Source organism: Dromaius novaehollandiae, chromosome 2 (genome assembly GCF_036370855.1).
Source record: "Dromaius novaehollandiae isolate bDroNov1 chromosome 2, bDroNov1.hap1, whole genome shotgun sequence".
Lineage (NCBI taxonomy): Eukaryota > Metazoa > Chordata > Aves > Casuariiformes > Dromaiidae > Dromaius > Dromaius novaehollandiae.
In genome coordinates this window covers 142461997-142481562 of record NC_088099.1, presented here as the reverse complement: position 1 = coordinate 142481562, position 19566 = coordinate 142461997, and the positions used below count along the sequence as shown (strand labels likewise).

The 19566-nt window shown below is 36.2% G+C and overlaps 1 protein-coding gene across 7 annotated transcripts in view; it reads left to right on the top strand.

Moving 5' to 3' along the window:
• The window catches only part of RIMS2 (regulating synaptic membrane exocytosis 2), a 473994-nt gene that overhangs the window by 335758 nt on the left and 118670 nt on the right, over nt 1–19566 (top strand). The window lies entirely within an intron of this gene.

The following is a 19566-nucleotide window of genomic DNA, read 5'->3' as shown; positions in this document are numbered from 1 at the left end:
TATCTATTTAGACTGTGAGCTCTCCGGGGCAGCAATTGTGACATACTGAATATTTTTACTGCGTTTGATTAGAGAGAACAGCAGTCTTATTTACATCATAAGTTCATCACAGAAAAATATAATAAATACATTACAAAGAATTATTTTTATAGGAATGCTAGAATTTTTTCCTCTGGTAAGTACTGGGACTTGAGAAGCTGTATACATTTTTATTCAAAGACCGAGAAATATTTCATTGTACCTTTGTCTAAGGGTAGTCTTTTGGTACATCTAGGTTACAGAAAATTGTGAAATAGATAGATACTGGAATTTTAATATACAATCAAAGCATCATCAGAGACTGAAGCTACAATACCTAGATGCACTTCATGTTGCATTTTGTTCAAATAAAGGTGTTAAATACTATAATTTAAAAAACATAACCCATACTTTGCAGGCTTTCAAACAGTGTTCTACATAATTTTCTGTAATGAATTAAGAGCTCATATTCTATTCAAACCATGTAGTTCTATTTTGAGGCTTTTTGTATTCTTCTTTAGGGTCACGATTTTCTTTAAAGAAGTAACACTCTACATGAACAACAGATTATTTAACTTTTGTCAGTGATAGAACATAATTACGATTAATTGTTATTTTTAACTGCAATTAATTGCATTTACAAAAAGAATTATAAGTGAGTGAAGTGCCAGTGATAATAACAACTGAAATTTAGTAGACTCAAAAACATTGACTATAGTCAATATGAATAATAATAGTAAAGAAAATAAAGCAGCAAGTAAACCTGAAAACTTTATAGCCATTCCAGTGGATTGTTATATGTTATTGTGTCTTCTGGTGATAATCAAGAGTTGTCTCTATACAAAGGAAGCTTGTATGACCATATTGGAAAACATTATTTTCCCAAATAAGTACTCTTTTCTGTCATTATTAAAACATATCTTTAACTGGAAATGAGAAATAGAATTTGATATTCCATGGGAACATGTTCTGAAGGTTAAGTTTTCTGAATTTTGAAATCAAATGTTTTAATGTTGACCAGATGAGGTTAAAATGCTACTGAAGAAAAGAGTTAGTTACAGATATGTTATACACAAAAAGGAGTTATAAGTCATCTCAATTTTGTGAAAGAAGGAAAAAGAAACCCCAGTATGTTTGTAGTTCTTCTAGTATTCTCATGTAATCTTTATAAATTTGAGCAATCTGTATTTGTTACAGGGTTGGAACTATATTACATTTTTTGACAAGTAGTAGAAATGCTGGGACTCAAGTAGAAATAAGGGAGTGATTTGCAATTGGAGAGATTTTTTTTCTACAGCAGCACTTAGTGCAATGTGGTATATGCCATGCTTATGCTATGGGAATAGAATTGGAAGGGAAAGAACCTACAGGGAAAAAGCTCTGAGTAACTGCTCTCCAGATTAGCATCAGAATTAAAAGGTATTAGTTTGAGGTAGATTTAATTTAGTGAATTGTATTACGTGGTTGCAGGTTTTTGCTCCGGGATATGTAGGTTGTTCCAGAATAAACTATTTCAAAAGACCGTGGAAATGTTTGTTTTTAAGAAATTTGGCTGTGGGTAGCTATGAAGAACTGTTTGTAACAATAGTGCATTGACCTATATACTTTGTCAGCATCCCACATACTCAACTGGAGAACATCCACATGTCATTAGCCATGTCACACTTAAAATCTTTTATAGTCATCAAATTTTGGTTAATTCCTTACCTTTCACAGCTCTGTTGCTTCCAGTATCTGGTTTAGCCTGTTTAAGAGAGAGACTGGATATTTCTAAAACATGTAGTTATATTACCTAGCCAGAATATACCATATATCGAGAGAGGGTTTTTTTTTAATTTTGTTATTTTATTACATTTTCATGCTAGATGGCTGGAAAATACTTTTAAAAACTTATTTTAAAAAGAAGCCTGGGACCACTTGAGGTTTCTACCAGGTTTTAACTTTTCAGATGCCAGAATACATTTTTTTTTAGCTTAACTTTGTTTTGTATGTTTTCAGGTTATGCTACACCTAGAGACATTTTGCTTAAGGTTAACATTTGTAGAAAAACAGTGGTATTAAGTGGATGGTTTTTTTTCATTGGAATGGAAATACACCTTTTACATGTTCTGTATAATTAGTACTATAAACAATAAGTGAATACTGGAATATTTATAGCCCTTAAGGGTTAACAAGATTCTTTTCCCTTATGTGTGGCATAGTATATTTCATTGTTCTTACTGGCCTTGATAGAATAGTAGGCTCGGTGACTGCCTGCTACTGCTAATGAAAACAGAACACCGTGAAGAGGTCTTGACAGTATTCAGTATTAGCCCTTTCAATTTGCTGTTAATTACTAATCAAAGAAGTAAGTATCTTTTTCTGAGATAGATTTTTCACTTTCCTCTTAAAAATAAATATAGCTCCTCCTTTCTTTCATCCCTACAAAAAAACAACCATCCAGCCAGCCAAAAAAATTGAAAATTGTATCAGACAAAACTATTGTAATAAAACTTTAAGGTGTAAAAATCAAGTGCGCAGAAATTTAGCAAATAGAGCTCAGTCAGGATTTGCCCTTCTGTTTATGCTCTGTATGCATAAATGCTATATAGACTTAATTACATGATCTCATCATATTCTTGTATCTTGGGCAAGTTATTTCAGAGACTGTTAAAGCTGACATTAAGGCTGATTAACTGTCCTCTCTTAATTTCAGGTATGGATGCTCTTATTCTAGAATAAATTATCTACAAATGGAAGTAACAGGGGATTACTGGCTAGCTTTGATGAGGGATAGCTATCAGCCATAACTCCAGGTTTTATATGCCTCAGATACAATTACAAGTCTGTCAAATGAAAATAGCTATACTGTCAGCTGTATTGTTGACACACTTTGTGCAGTAAGGAACATGAGTTACTGAGATACTCTGATGACTGGGAAAATATAATTACTGTTGAAGATAGAAAGACATGCTATTTATTTTAAGGGTTTTTGTCTCATCCACACTATACTTTCTCTGTTAAATGAGACATAATTATGCAAAATGAGAAGGAATTTTATTGTGTTTTTGAGTCCGCTATAATCTTTTGATGAAATGCAGAGAAAGACTATTATAATGCAGCTGCAGAGAACCAGTATTCACACTGACCATAATTCTATCATATTCTGGCAGCTGTGATTTCACAGTTTTAAAAATCCTGTAACATGTTTGTAAAAATATATAGCTTACGGGTAGTTTGTTCTGTAGAGTGTGATTGATCACATATATATCATATAGGATAGGAACTTGGACTAACGAGCTTGGCAAGGAACTTGATGACTTAGTCAAGCAGTAAAACAAAAACTGAAGATACATTTCTTTGCACCCACTTTTTGTGTGTATGGTACTGTGGTAGTGACTATGCAATCTTAGATGCCTTTGCTCTTGCACAGGGTAACTCCTGATTATGCGCACTTGACAACAGAGTAAAGAGAATAGCTTAGTTAATATTGGCTACTAGGCTGCCTTTGGGATAATGCACAAAAGTACCTTGGGTTTTTGATTTCTGTTAGATATTTACAAAAATATACCTTTGAATTTTAGCTGTGGATGCTTAGATCACTATCCTGAGAGATGCAAGAGTTCAGTCCATACTTATTCTAAGGACTATTAAAATACTTCACCTGTAGTAGTACAGTGTCCACTGAAAAACTTGAGAAAATGTTGCCTATAATACAAGGCCTTTGAAAGGTGTGAAGCAGTGGTTTGTACTTTTTTCTTGGACTGGCAGAAGGAGGAGTTAAATCCCTCTTTCTTACATGCCAGTTGAAGATCTTAACTTCTAGGTCTAGGTCTACAAAAAGCACAAGGAGAAATGAAGAGGGAGCCATACAGATGTGCTCATGACAGCCACTGTTTATTTCTGTTTTAGGGTATTGTCATGCCAAAAACATTCTGGTTCCATTCTAGTGGAATTAAATTCTTCTTTTCAAGTCTGTGGCCTGCCTCTTCTACCTGATTTTTTTTTCTGTGAGAGAAGGCTGACTGTTTAGAAGGTGTCCCTACTAATTATTTTACAATGTGCAAAAAAAAAAATTTCAATTGGAATTCAGATTTCATTATTTTATCGTAGAATTATAGAGCGGAGATCTGTGTAGAAGTTAGTTTCCATTGCATTGACATTAATTATTACCTAAACCTCTGTGCCTATTAACAATAACGTGTTAGAACAAGAAGTTTCTAAATTATGATTGCATGCTAGCTAACCCCAAAGTCAAAGAATTCAGTGAACTATTTAGTTGCACATAAAATAAACCCATAAAAGTAATGAGAGAACTGAGGAAATCTGGAAACAGAGAACACAATCACTTCAAAACAGTGTTCAAGTAATAACTGACATATAAATGAAATCAGACTTATGGTACAACAAGGTATTCAACTCAACACACTTTTACATTTTTACCATTGTTACCATGGCATTAGATGAGTTTTGTCACAAAAGAAAGTTGTTCGGGTTCTTTCTTTATTAGGCAAAAGAGGTATACTTGTGTGATTTCACTGCTGTTTCCAACTGTTTCAGAGTTCACTAACATTTAGATATGCGCTAGGCCTCAGTTCCCTTCTAATTGTAGTTCCTGATGGAAAATTGTGTTTCTTTTCTAATTACTTTGAAATCCAGGTAAAAATTATATTATTTTTTCCATATTACTAATGATTACTAATGATTTAAACATAATTTTAAGCATGTTTGATAATGGAGGCTTGGACTTCAATTTCTGGAGGAACTAAAGCAAAACCAAGCAGAGGATGCTTTTAAACCAGTTACCTGTGAATGTACGTCTGCTTTTTCTGCTTTGGTAGTTATTGTCAGATTTCCAGTGCTTCAGTAATTTTGTGATAAATTGGCAAATAGGAATATTAAGGATCATCATTACTTGCAGAAGGTTCTTATTGGAGTAAACCAGAGATATTAATAACACAAGCATTTATTTAATCTGTGATTCACTCGCAGAGTAGTTTATGCCACAGACTTAGGGTTTGTATGCTGTTGTGAATGTCTTTTGTTTGATGTTTATCTTTTATTTGATCAGCTTGTAATAAAGCATGCATGTTTTTGTCTTGTTTTTTTTTCCCTTCTCATACTTTGCTTATACAAATGCAGCAGGAGATGAAGAAAACAAGCACACTGGAGTTCAGGAATCAGAGGTCAAGGCAGGTCTGTCTCACCACAAGTGCTTGTCTCCTTTAGAAATATTTCCCCCTGAGTATGTAGGGAAGCTTTGCCAGCCAGCTTGTAAATATGTTACAAGTCAAAAGCCAGATAATAATCATATCATTTCATTTAAGAACAAGACAGAAAAATTCAAAACAGCATAGATTATCAACCTACAAAAATCACTTAACTTTTTTGTATCTTGTTCTATGAAAGTATTCTACTCTGTCTATGGTCAGGTTTCAGCCTTAGTAGATTTGGGTGAATTAACACCTCTTTGGCATGGTACCCTCTACTTTCTCACTGGTACTTTTGACAAGCAAGGAAGTAAACATTGTTGCATCATGATGCTTTTTCATCCCTAGTTTGTGTAGGCACACAAGTGATGCTGAACAAAAATAGTAGGAAAGTGTACTGCATTGAAGTACTTAGAATATTTTGCATAATGTCCCTTCTCCTGCTTGGAAGAAACTTCAGTTGGTCGAAAAAGGAAGCTAGTGTGAACTGAGAGATGAAGATCTAGAGATACCCATTTTTCCCTTTTAAATCAAACAAGTAAAAAACATTTTTTTAAACTATCATCTCAAATACCAAGCGATTAAAATAAGGACTTTACATTCTAATTTCAGAAAACACATATCCTGCAGCTTCCAAGACATGCAGAGATTTAAAGATTTCTTCAACCATCATTTTTTTTCTGCTCTTAAGTTTCTTTCTCAAAGGAAGAATCATAAAAACATAAATGTGCACAGTTAATAGGTCAAATTCCATTAGCTCTTGAAGTTAAATCTTTTCTCACAAATAATATCCCTGTTGATAATTGTCTTTGACTTTACATCAACTATGGTGGATATGGAAGAGCAGCACAACCGTGCTTTTCTGGGTTTAAATATTTGGGGCTAGATCCAATGCTGAACTTAGATGCCTAAAATTAGGTGCTGCAGTTCCTACCTCAAGGCCTATGGAATGAGACCCAGAGAGGGGTTATGTGGAGAGAATTTAGTGCTCCAGAAGGGTGGTCTGTAAAAACCTAAATGCTGAGCAAAAACTTGTCTAGGACTAACTGTTAGGAAATGTTACTACGTAAGCATGAGTTCTGGATAAAATCTCACCCCTCCTTAAAATTAAGGGTGCCTGAATCACAGTCTATTTGGAATCCCGTGACCTGGGCCCTGCTTCTGTGGTTCTTCAAAAGAAGAAAATGTGGATCGCTATTTTCTTCTTAAAACAAAGTCAAGATTTAGTGTGGTAGGGCTCATTAATTGTTCAGAAATCTGGAGGCTACAGTAGTAGCCCAGGAGTAGGGAGATAAGGGTTTTAGGACCTCCTCCATCTCCAATGGATCAATCGCATGTAAATGCATTTTAAGAGAAGTCTGATCTCTTTGATGTATGTTATGCATGCTCCAAACATACATGGCAGATCAGGCTGCTCAGAGGACTTATATCACACTTTGTCTAGTTTCTGGATCCCCTGAGGGTTATGCAGGGGGAAGTTGAGGGCTCCCTCAGAATGTCAGTGATGAACAAGGAGTAATGTTTGAACAAGGAGATTTGGCAGCTGCAAAGCAGGATTTTTTTGGAATTGTAGTTTGCACGTAAGCGTCTAAAATGTCCTTTTAGATCTTGGCCTTCCTGTTTTTCCTTACAGTGCAGCTTACATTTTTCTTGCTTTTGTTTTGATTTTGTCTACTGTTCACTTGTGTGTGTACTGTTCACTGTGTGTGTTTTGTGATAGCACAAGCATAGTGCATGGAGTTGTGCTTACATAGTTTGTGGAGTATTTGTGTGTGCTATGGTTAAGTTGTTCATCATAGTACCAGTTCCAGTTCTTAATCATCATTGTCTGTTTTTAATGTCATAAAGATTATGAGGAAAAACATCAAAACCCACCTATTAATGGGAGAAAAGGCAAGTTGACGATGATATTGTTAGTGAATTGTGGGTGTTTGAGAATTATTTACTTATTATTTGTTGCATGTGTGTGCATTCCTTTGTTCTATTAGTTCAAAATTAGTACCTTCATGTATGTTCAATTTTAATGTATTGTTTTACTTCTTGCACTTAAAAAACATTTTCAACTGTGGTTTCAAAGTCTTTCTTGGAATCAAAGAAATTTTTTTTACGCTTAACTATATTAGTGAAGATGTAGTTTAAATGTGGTCATGTGGTCTATTTAGAATAAATGGGATAGTTTTTCTATTTTTGCTGAATTAGGAAATCCCAGTCACAGAATCAACAAGTCTGGGTGACTGGAGCACTAGAATTGAATGTATGCTGTATCCCAGACTTGCTGCACAGGTCAGATGCAATCTAAAGGATTTAGATTGACATGCAGATTTTCAGGATAAAGGAACCCTAGTCAAAGGTGTGATGCAAAGTGAACCTGCTTAACTCACCTCCAGAAATGTATATATACTGTTTTGAAAAACAAGGATGTGGTTGTCATGCCAGAGGGACCTGTTGTCCTGCTGGCTGGGCTAAGCATCTTCCATCTAAGACTGTCTGGGATTCCTGGCAAATGTAGCTTGTGCTTTGAATGCCCGAACTACTAAACAAGAGCACAGCAAATGTCATATGTGCTTTCCATTCCTCTGGCTCAGTGGATCTAGACTTTGCTAAGAGACCACAGCAGCTTCTGAATTTTACGTAAAGAGTGATACTGAATGTGTGTTTTCTGTGCGCTGTGAGAATACCTAACATATTTATATGTGCTATGAGTACCTAGGGAGAGTAATACTAGATTTTAATTAAATTCTAATTCAAGCAAAATTAAGTAATACATTGAGCTGTTGAGACTGCTCTAGTTGTAGGTAGGCACATAACTGTAATCCTTCGCTCTGAGAAAATGGTGAAGCAAAAAAAAAGAACACAACCAAACTAAACAAAAGAAGACACCTATACAATACAGACTAAGGAACCTATATGCTGCTGAAATTCTATGTGATATAAGTAACTGTTTTATGAATTTAGCTCTAAAACTACCTGGAAATATGAGAGATGAGAAAGAATCTAGCTATTAATTTACCCCTAATAGCTTCAAATTTGGCTAATTTATACGAAATATGGGGTGGCATCTTTCAGAATAATGTCATAGTGTAAAGTAACATTTCTAAAACTGGTACATCACAATGTGATGTCATTTGTCTTCTGCTCAGAGTTCTTCTCTTTTAAAGTATGGTACAAATCCAACATTTCTTAAGTAACGTGGAGAAATAGCATGGGGATTTTACTGTGGACAGCATTTGAATGTAAATTTGCGTAACAAGAAAACGTACAGGTTATTAATTAGTTAGTAGTAATGGATATTCTGAAGTACCTAAAGCTTTCTGAAGAATCAAATCTGTATTTTTCATCATGTATTATAGGTGACGAGATGTGCTATCATACTTAATGTTGCTTTAAATGAGCTCATGCAGTCACTACCGCACAGTGTATGATAACTGTCCGGGCACAGGCAGGGCAAGTGGCTTGGCCAGGAATGGGAGCAGGGCACTGAGGGTGACACGGGGAGCAGGGCTGGGCCTGGGGCTGCAGTGAGCCCGGGTCACTGATGGTCCGTGGTTACAAGGCAGGGCCGAGGCCAGCTGGGAAGTCAGTCTGTGGGTCAGGGTCTGAGTGTGGATCAGCGCCTTTGTGGCCGGGCACCGGCATGGCTGCTGCCCTGCTCAGGCTGGGGCCGAACATGGGAGCCTCAGTTTAAAAGCAGCTCCCAAGTGAAGGAGGGGGTGGCTTGGGCTTCTTCCAGCTTTTTCCTGAAGGGCTCAGAGACCGGCTGAGGCTCCTCCAGCAGCCCTCCTTGTCAGAGAGCTGCCCTTTGGTGCAGGCAGCTACACTCCTAGGGGGGGAAGTGCGCTCAAGGCCCTGACAAGAGCTACATTCAAGTCTTACTTGTCCAGAGAGCATGAAAAATAGTACACAAACCAACAGACTGTTAGAAAAAAAAATCAACAAGAAAAAGATTCATCAGGTATACTAATAAAATACGGTCATAACAAAAATGTAATCATTTCATTCCAGATACCAAAAAATACTTTATATGAATCATTGTTGCATTACAGAATTTGCATGAAGTTCCATACATGAATTCCACTTCTACATTGCATGTCTTACAGGTCTATATGCTTATGTGCACATAGGGGCGAAAAAAATAAAAAAAAATCTGCAGCATGTTAAAGCTTACGTCCTGCATTCTGCAGGGTGGATCTGCAGGCTGTTTGCATTTTCTTGCATGCATGGAGCATGCACAGACTCCCGTGGGACTGGGAATGCAAACTGAACAGAGACTGTGCAAAAGAGATGCGGAGCAGAAGCTTTCCTTTTGCTCCACATATATATTGGCCATTACTTGTAATCTGCCTTATTTAAATAGTTGCTAAATTCATTGATCATTAGATTCTGGAGATATTCTGACTTGTCTTTCTGTTTAGCTTTCCCAGCTACATGAGGATAGCCATACCAGGCCTGACCAAAAGTCCATCTAGCTCAGTGCCTGGTCCTCAGCAGGCCAGGCATGCATGCTGGGGAAAAGGAATACAAGCAGAACAAGCATGTAGTAATGCCTGTCTGTCTAGGACACTGGATTCCCAGTCTCCTACTACATATGCCTCAGAGATCTACAGAAACATCAGTGGTATCTTTTTGTAATCTCTCCATCTTCGTCCCAAGCTTACTTCTCCCCTTCCCTGCATATAGCAGTTCTGCCAACATAAACCTGCAGTACTTAACCAAATAGATGATTAAGTAGAGCTGCTCACCTGAGCTATTCAGAATGTGCCCATTCATAATAGGCCAGTAGGCCAGCCGGATCATATTCATTTCTAACATGTTTCAGGCATATAACCAGAAGAGGGAGCAAAACTGCCATATTTTAAAATCAGATGAGAAGATATAAAAAAAAATAAACGTCCTCCAAATAGTCCTGGAAAAAAAGCCTTGATCGTGACTTTGTGATATTTAAACATATTTAATTGAACATAAATGTACACATCATAGTTAATGTACCATTAACTGATTATATTTCTTCTTCAGATTAATCTGGTACATTTAAGTGTTTCTAATGTTTCCCCAGGTTTGACAACTCTATTATGTTTGTGTAAACAGTAATATGATAAAGTAGGCTATCACTCTACTGAGTATTATTGCAGCTAGTACTCTCTTTGTGATCTTGCTTGAGTAGTAGTACATCAACAGTTTTGCTTACAATAAGCAGAATAGAAGATTCTATAAAATTATTCCCCATACAGAAGGACCCACTAGTATAGCATGTTAATAAAACTTTAGAACAGAACCAATGGGGTTTGCAGCTAGAGATTATGATGAGGTGTAACTGCTACTTGATGACTGGGCTTGTTAAGTGATTTGCAGATACAGTTAATTAACATAGCCTTAAGTCTATTCGAAGAAAATATTCCTGGAGTAAAGAAATAACCTACAGTGCACTATAATTTTTGTTACACTAGTAATGATAATATAAAATATAGCTGTATGACAATATTTTTATTGCCTACCTAATGACTTTCATTAAAGTTGTTTTGATGTATTCCCACTGCAGCCCGAGGGAATGAAGCCCACATTTTTTTGCAGAATATGCAGTTCAGTAAAGAAGATGAAACAATAAGTAATGAAGATATGTCAGAATTTTTATAGCAATGCTAACATTAGTTAAAACCACTATCTAAGCGATGCTTAAATAGCCATTTACGAACAATAATTTATTTCGTTAAAAATGCTGTTAACATATCCCAAAATTCTTTTGTTGATTTGGCTCAAATTTGCAAACTAGCTTCATGTGAAGTTGTGTGCATGTGCTGTGCATCTGACTCATAAAACCTGCAAGGGACAGATGCTGCCCCTGCCTTTGTATCATCCACATCTCTACCAGCATTTAGGATGATGCTTCAGGGTGTGAGACCCACATTCATTCATTTCACTCTCTGGAGGAAACAGATCGCAACATCTCACATGAATGCTTTGAGCTCCAATGTATAGAATCATTCTTTTACACATTCTTCCAGTGTATGGGGAAAAAAAAAAACCTTTAGATGAGCTGTTACTCTGTGAACAGGAGAAGCTAAGAAATGGTGTCCTCAGATTCAGTGTAACATGCTGGTACAGTGTTACCTAGAGAGACTGGAGGTTTTGTTCCGAGTTTGTCAAGGAAAGACTGTATAAATGGTGTTACTTCTCTGCAGATATTGAGCCAGAGTCTAGTTTCTGTTACAGGAACATCAGCCCCATTTTACTGAGGCAGCTAAAGATGTAGGAGCAGCACCAGGCTGGCATAAAGCTTTCATTGCTGAATGTGTGTCATTTGGAGCTGGCCTTCATGCTGTAAGCAGCATGCTGGTGGTGCAAAGTGAGACCAGACTGAATCCAGACATAATGTAGTACCTCTGGGCCAATTCATGTATCATGACTTCAAGCCATTTGCCCTCCCCCTGTAGCAGTTAAACACTGCTAAGAATATTTCTCCCTGTGTGGACTCTTCAAATTGATGCCTCTTTCTGATTTCTTAAGACTTTGTTTTGTAAATTAAAATTTGGATAACATGAATTCAGCCTTTTGTATAATGGAAATAAGTCTTCTCTAATTAATTCTTCTTTTTGTATCCCTGTGCCTGTGTATCTGGGTCAACCCAAAATTTCTCAGCTTTTGACAGTTTATCCCCACAATTCTAATGGCTTTCTATTGTGCTGCTTTGCATTGAGTAAGCACTAGCCAAACTCACTTTTGACTAATTTTTGCAGTAGTTGTCACCATATATTATTAAGAATATGATTCCTTTCTAAGCATTCATCTTATAGCATTAAAAATAGAAGTTCTGAGGATCTTTTATTTGCAGGAAAGATGACTAAATTATGTCCTAATGAAGGAATGAAGACGTTAAGATAACCTAATTAAAAGTCTAAAACTAGAAATGCACTGATAAAAATTGGTTCACAGAAAGTCTAGATACTGAAAAGAATTAAAAGCTGAGTGAATTTAATCTAAAAAGATGGAAATTCAAATAAAAGAGAAAGCACATGAAAAAGTTTCAAGCACAGGGTAGTTGAAAATACAGTTTTAAGTTATGAGTGGGTATTATTGTCTGTACTGCTGAGAAAAGAAAGGAGGAGGAGGAGTATTTGCATAAGAAAACTTCACGTCATTAGCATCTTGGTATTTTGCTGCATAATCTTGTAATTCTGCAGTTTGCAGCATCATTCCAGTTCATCTGCGACGTTGCTGGTGCTGAGGAGACATGGTTAGAAATTCAGAAAAACTGGAGATCTACAGCTGTTCTTACTATACGCTATTTCTGTATTTTTAGTATTGAATAGTCTAAAGAGAAATGTAAGAAATCCTGCAGTTATTCCTCTTCTAGGTGTACTGTAGCGCACCAACTCCCCTCCCAGGCTGCTCTACTGAGTGTCATTCTCAAGAGGGAATAGCACACAACCAAGTTGCATCCTGACTTGCAGTAGGGAGACCAGGGCTTGCAGTGGTGGGCAGGTGCCCTGTGGGGTAAATTCAAACAACTATATCTAATGGTTGTATCTTTCATACTGATGGGAAGAAACTTGAATCAGTGCATCTGTCAAATCCTTCTCGCCCCACAGGTGCTTCAGATAACTACAATATTCTGACTCAATAATCTTACCTTTTATGTAATCTGTATGAAGCCTTTTTCTGTATGTATTCATGAATTTTACATCTTTCTTTACACATAAGTCAGAACTGATTCTTGCAACAGAAAACAGGTTGAAGTTCATTTGTGTGTGAAGAAGGAGTGGTAGGAGCTGAATGATGAATTAGGAAACAGTTATATATAGATTCTTTCTATAGGTTTGGTTAAAACAACAAGGGAATAGAGAGTGACTGTTTAGAAAAAACAGATATAAAAAAAGAGAAAAGAGAAAAAGATCTTAGAGACTATAACACATATTTAACTAATACGGGCAGCACTGACATTTAGTTTTTTGCTTATTCATCAACATTTCTCAGTAGTTCCCAAACAGAAAGCTCTCCTTTATGAGCATAGCTTCTTAGCTTTGAATAACATGCAAAGATGGAAATTGAACTAGAAAATAGTGAAGAAAAGGTTAAATGTTAGGCTGGGTCTAATCGATTCATTGGGTTTTATTTCTCAGTTAAATGAAAACCATGACTAGCCAAAACTCCTGCAATATTACCTAAATCAATGAAGCTTTTCACCTGATCTAAACTGGACTTCTTCCAATCTTCATATACTCAGTCTGAGAGTTGTACTGCAGTGCTGTTAAAATTAAAGTCATTTGACTTCAGCTTTGATGTGCTGTAAGGATAATTAAAGCTATGGAGGCATGGTTATTGCAACCTTTCCTGAAAATACTTCCACATTCATACCATCCTGTTTAGTATAAAAATAAAAAATTTCCTGTGTTGCTTTGTTGTTTTATCATAGTTTTTACATTTTAAGGCTAACACTTATGGCAGAAGTATTCAAAGGGTTGTATTCTTATTAGATATTTATCTCATAGTGCTTGTCACTTCTTATACTTTAATATCATTAGATAATCTGACAAAATTCAGCGCTTGACATTACTTCCTGCCTACTTTTTTACCTTCCTCTGAATATTTTCAGTATTTGACCTAATGATTGTCTAACATTGTCTTCTCCCAGAAGTGATTATTCTCTAAAATCAGAGGTAATTGGATTAAGGTCATTGAATTTTTTTGCATGTAGCTAATAAAACTCTTCTGGATTTGTCCAAGAAAAAGGGAGCATAGATGGTATCATTAAAAAAAAATTACTAAACATGTATATATTCGTAGAGAAAAAGAAAAAAAAAACTTACCTTTTTGTTAGGAAGAAACTTAGCAAGATTCAATTTCCACAATTTGGAAAAAGAATGTTCCTTTTGAAGTTAGTCATTTTATGCTACACATAGTACTTCAAAGGGCATAGTCTCCATTTCATCATACATATCTGTGGTGTCATAAAATCATTATATAGACACTTATATTGTGTATTACTTGAAACCAGCAACTCCATCAAAAATCAAGGCCACCTTTCATAGGACAAAAACTTTTTGGCGAGGTTTCTCACCAGAATAATGACCTAAAAAATTTCCCTTTTGAAAGTTAACAAATTCACTAAATATATTAGATCTTTCTCTTTGTGCATGTTAATATCGGAAGTGTAAATCTTATATTTAGCAACATCTAGCATTTATTGTAGCACATCTTCCTGAGATTAGAATCCGGCATGGGTATTTTGATGTAGGTAGGTTAGTATGCTATACACTGGTAAAAGCAATTATTTCCACTTCCTGGAACATAAATTGGGAGCATCCTTAACCGTTCTTAATGGTTGGAGCTTTTACTAAGCCATATAATATGAAAATATTAAGTTACTGCTTTGTTGGAGGTCATATGACTGCATAATATAGTAAGGTCCTACCTGGAAAAACTGTCTTGTGTATGTTCTGTGAACACTCATTGGAGAATAGAGGAAAAGAAATTACAGCCCAGCTAATTGAAAACAGTTGTGTAAATCTGCTCAGGTTGTTACTAGTATTGGTATGATTAATTTGAGCATTAAGCAGATACTATCAGAAGCTTTCAGAGATTAAGTGATTTCATTTAGTTTGAACTATGCTGCAGTGAAAAATCATATACTCTTTCTTCATACACGACACTGATGACTTTAAAACTACTCTGACCTCAAAAATCAAACTATGGCTCACCTGAAGCACAAATCCTGTTATTTCATCTGTAGAAGTCCTTGCAATAGAAAAGCTGGTGTTTCAGAGGTTCATAGGATTCTAGAGAGATGAGTTACACAAATCTGTGGAGGGAAGAAAACAGGTGATTTGTTGCTGGATGTATCATTAATTACAGTATTGATACATGCCCTTATATTTTCTGCTGGGCACAATGTAATTATCAGTTGTCTCAGCAGCCTTTCATAGAACAATATATTTCCCGTGCCAAGGTAGGAGCAAAATGCCTTTAGACCTTTGTTACCAGTTTCTCATTTCTAATACTTTCTCTCGTTAGTGCAATTTATGCATTGTATTCAATGACTTAAGTAGAAGATGCTTATATCATCCTTGGGGCAGGACCAGAACACAGGACTTCCCTCCATGGAAGTGTCTTCCTCACTCGAATACAGAGTCGGCATCCCTCTTTCTTATTCTCTCCCTGGCCCAATGAGCCTTGCACAGCTTCTAACCGATATCACCATAAAATTTTTAAAAAAAATGCTAACAATGACTGGTAATACCTTTTTCACGTTTATAAGTGTTATGGAACAGCAACAAATAAGAAGGCTTCAGATAAGATGACCACAGATATATTTTTACATTTTAAATGTCAGGTATCCATCCTCCTCAATTAAAATAAAAAAGTGAAATGTCATGGAATAGTACCACTTTATCTCAATTGATTTTGAGTTTGGAAGACTGAAAATGTATTCCACATGAATCATATTCTTCTACATTACTATTCCTGTGATCATATGTGTTTATACCTGTGAGCAAACTCTTGTGCTTTGTGAGATCAGCAAAACAAGCAGATTCTCAACAGTTCAAAATAAAAATGAAGTTTAGGGAATTAAACCTGTCGGTTGATTGGGCCAGATTTGGTTTTGACATGAAATTACAAGAGGTTTAAAACTTGTAGTGTTATGCTAACCACCCAGTTTAATTTTCAAAAGATGTAGAATTAAGCTGTAGATTAAAAATATCTAACAATCTCAGAAAGATATGCCAGAATTCTTCTTAGTCTAGAGAATTGAATTTCTTTTTGGAGCAGAGTATACGTGCTTCTATTCAGAGCTCTTTTACTGAGTGGTTAGATCAGATATGCTGGTTACAGAATATAGGATCTATAACTTATTTTCTTGTTAGAGGGTATGCATTGCGTAACATAATTTGCGTAAAATGCAAACTGAAAGCAAATCTAATTCCAGATTTAAAAAGGAAACCTGACCTAGTTTGCCTTAAATATTTTTGAGGATAGTATGCAACTGAATTCATTGTTAAAAATACTTGGTCAATTTAAAAATAAACATACATGATTGATGGTTCCGTTTTTGTTTTGTTTGTTTGAATTATACCTTTGAAAAGCCTTTTTTACCAATATATTTTTGATGAATGTCTTTTTTAATTCACAGCAATATGAAAATGTTATAAGAATCTGTAGAATATAACATTATCTTTAAAAATGGAAGAAACTTGTGTAAATAATATTATGCTTTTCAATTCAAATTGCTAAGTTTAACAGAGAGAACAAGATATTTGATCAAATACATAGATATTAACTTATATATAGTATGTTCTGTTCTGTATTTATGGTATTGACTAATTCTTTTCACCACAGGCCTTGAAATTAAAGAACTAAACTAAATTTTTGCCATGGTAATGATAGTTTATTTGTTTACATCAAGTTGTCCCAAATGATATTAGGTGTATTATTAATGTAAGTTACATAATATTTCTGATTTTTTTTGGTTTATGCTAGAAGTTACATGGGAGGACCAGCAGAAAAAGGTGAATGGTACAATAACTGATGACAAACCATTGCCGAAAAAGAAACACCATACTGAGCCAGGTTTGTCAGGGTTTGGAAAACCACGTGAAAGCATGAGACTATAAAAACACATTTCATGCTTTTGTAATGCGTGTGTGCTTGATGTACCTTATTTTTTTCACTTTGGTGTGAATTTTCTAGTATGTAGAGACCATTTAGATTAGTGTTGTATACAATTTTGTTTTAGAATAGCAAAAATAGACCTGCTTTTGTAAGCAATTGTGTTAGAATGCACATGCATTAGAAAAGAAGTATTTTGGCTTAATATTAGACTTAACTTGCTTTTTAGTTTGAATTTTGTTTTGATTTATATATGTGTGCAAGCCTCAGGACTCCAAGTATGAGTTATGCTGAATCCTATTTAGCTGACCAAACCAAGGTATATACTGCATGTATGATGGGAAAATCATCTTCCCAAGACTTGAATTTGAAACCTTCTTACACCATTACACACAGCACAAATAGCATAGCAGTCTGACATCATTTTTTAGCATGAGCTGCTTTTTCTGTATCTGTAAGTCTGAAATTCCGAAATCTAAATGAATCCTTCCTCAGTCATGTATGTGAATGAATTTCTTCTTGAACTAAAAACTCTCGCAAACCTTCTTCCACCTCAACCATAAAGTCCAATTTTTTGACTCTGTCTTCATTATGATAAATGTATAATAATAAAAAGCAACCCAAATAATAATAAAAACAGCATTCTTCTCACCTGTGAATCAGACAATAAAATGTACTAGTCACATTACTTAATCCACTTGCAAAAAGCCTTGGGACATGATGGTGATGAACACAGTGTAAGGAATAGAGTAGAGCAGAGCAGAGTGGAATAGTACATCTTAGATTGCAGGTGTCATGCTGAATGGGAATTTTTCAGTTCCAAGAATATTTAGGTATGGTTTTGGGACATGAAGTTGCAATTCTCCTTTTCCTTGGCTATATTAGTTGTCTCACTGTTTCTAATAATAATTTTTTTTCCTGCTCACACAAGTAAAAGTTTATGTGATCAGCTATATGTGCCACCTTCTAAATCTGTGCTGTAATCTCCAGTTTTAGGCTTGCTTAAAAACTGACCATACCAAAGTTTCTTGCTGAAGCTAAACTACTGTACAGCTTAGAGTGCACAAGTCAGGACTGAAGAGGAGTGGCAAAATCCAGACTGACGCTGTAACTTAGAAATTAGGGAACGTAGGCCAGACCTGCAGTTGAATTCCCTGTTCCTGTTTTTTTATACCTTAGAGGAAGTTACAGGATAAAACAAGTACTGCTCCTAAGCACCAGGATCAGAGTGTTAGTGTTCCTTCTCTTCCAACTGAGTGGCTTAACTATTGCACTGCAGGTTCAGACTACTGTGTGTGCAAATCTTTGCTGTTGCCTTCCCAGGGGCAGTTCAGCAGAATAGTGCCTCTACCCAGAGTTTTCTCTTACCTGATAGCTAGGTATGATTATCAGCTCCATCTCCCAGCTGAGGTGGGCTTAAAACTGTGGTATTCTACTGTCTATAGGCAGATGGTACATCCATAGTTACTAGCAAAACTTGGTAGGGCCACCTTCTGCAATTTGAGAAGCGGGAGCTGTATTTTGTAAGATGCCTACTCAGGGCACTCTACATTCTGGAACATGAGTGGAATCTTGTAAGACAAGAAAACAGGTGGCAGCATTGAAATGGGAAACATATGGACAATAGGAAGTTGTCATTTTAGAAAACATTCTTTATATCAGAAGAATATTTATCTGATTTCTGTCTATTTTTTCCTCAGGAACAATACCACTGATCTCAAGTACTACAGAGAATACACAGAACTGGTTTGGAAAGCCACAGTCACAATTGCCAGACCCTAGGATAGATAGAGTAAAAAGTTTTGTTCTGCACTCCACAGTCCTAGGCTTCTCTGTGAGGGCTGATTCTGGGTACGGGCTTAAAATCTGCTCTAATTTACATCATCGGTAATGTCTGCCATGGTACGTGCATAGGCAATGACATCTGATGCAGAAAGATCTGAGGTGGTTCTGAGCACTCTGAACACTGAAAAAGGTGCAGCTATATTCGCATGATGCTTTTCCAGGCTGATACTGCTCTGTGTTTGTCAAAAGCACTAAGTACTAAAGGGGCAGGAGAGCTGAGGAGTGCCAGGGTAACAAATGTATGCGGCTTCCAGGAGTTGCATTACCTGCTGTGCGTGGCACACTACTGTCCCCTATAGACATCCCGGTGTAAGTACAAACACTTAGTGTCTTCATATTCAAGGCATAGCAGAGTCAATGCGATAGAGAGGAGATGCTGCAACGCTGTACTCACTGCGGACGCTGAGATATATTGGCTCTGTGTTCCTAATCTGCCAGTGAATCTACGTAAGGAAGGTTCAGATGCCATGAAGCTTTCTGATATGGGCTTTACCCTTTGCGCAGGATTGTGTTTACCATCATCTGAGAATGCTCTAGGTGTTCTGTTTGCACAGAAAATAGCAAGGAAATACTGGCACAGCTCATTCCCTAACTCCAGTCGGCAGTCTACAGAGAGGAGCAAGGAGGAATACAGGCACTTCATATTGCCGTTGCCCTAATTTTATGGCCTTTTCATGCAAAGGATTTTCTGCTATAGCCTGCTTTGTAAACTTACCAGTTTCTAAGTTCCGTTTGTCTTTTAGGAATATATCCTAAGCAGTCCCATGGACAAGCCCATGATAGTATTACAGCTAACCAAGTCTATGAGAAAAATCCAATACTGATTACGTAAATATATTGTGTGAAGAACTGAGACAGTGCAAGTGCAACTTAGAGTGTAAGCTAGATAAAAGCATAAATAAATCATAAAAATAAT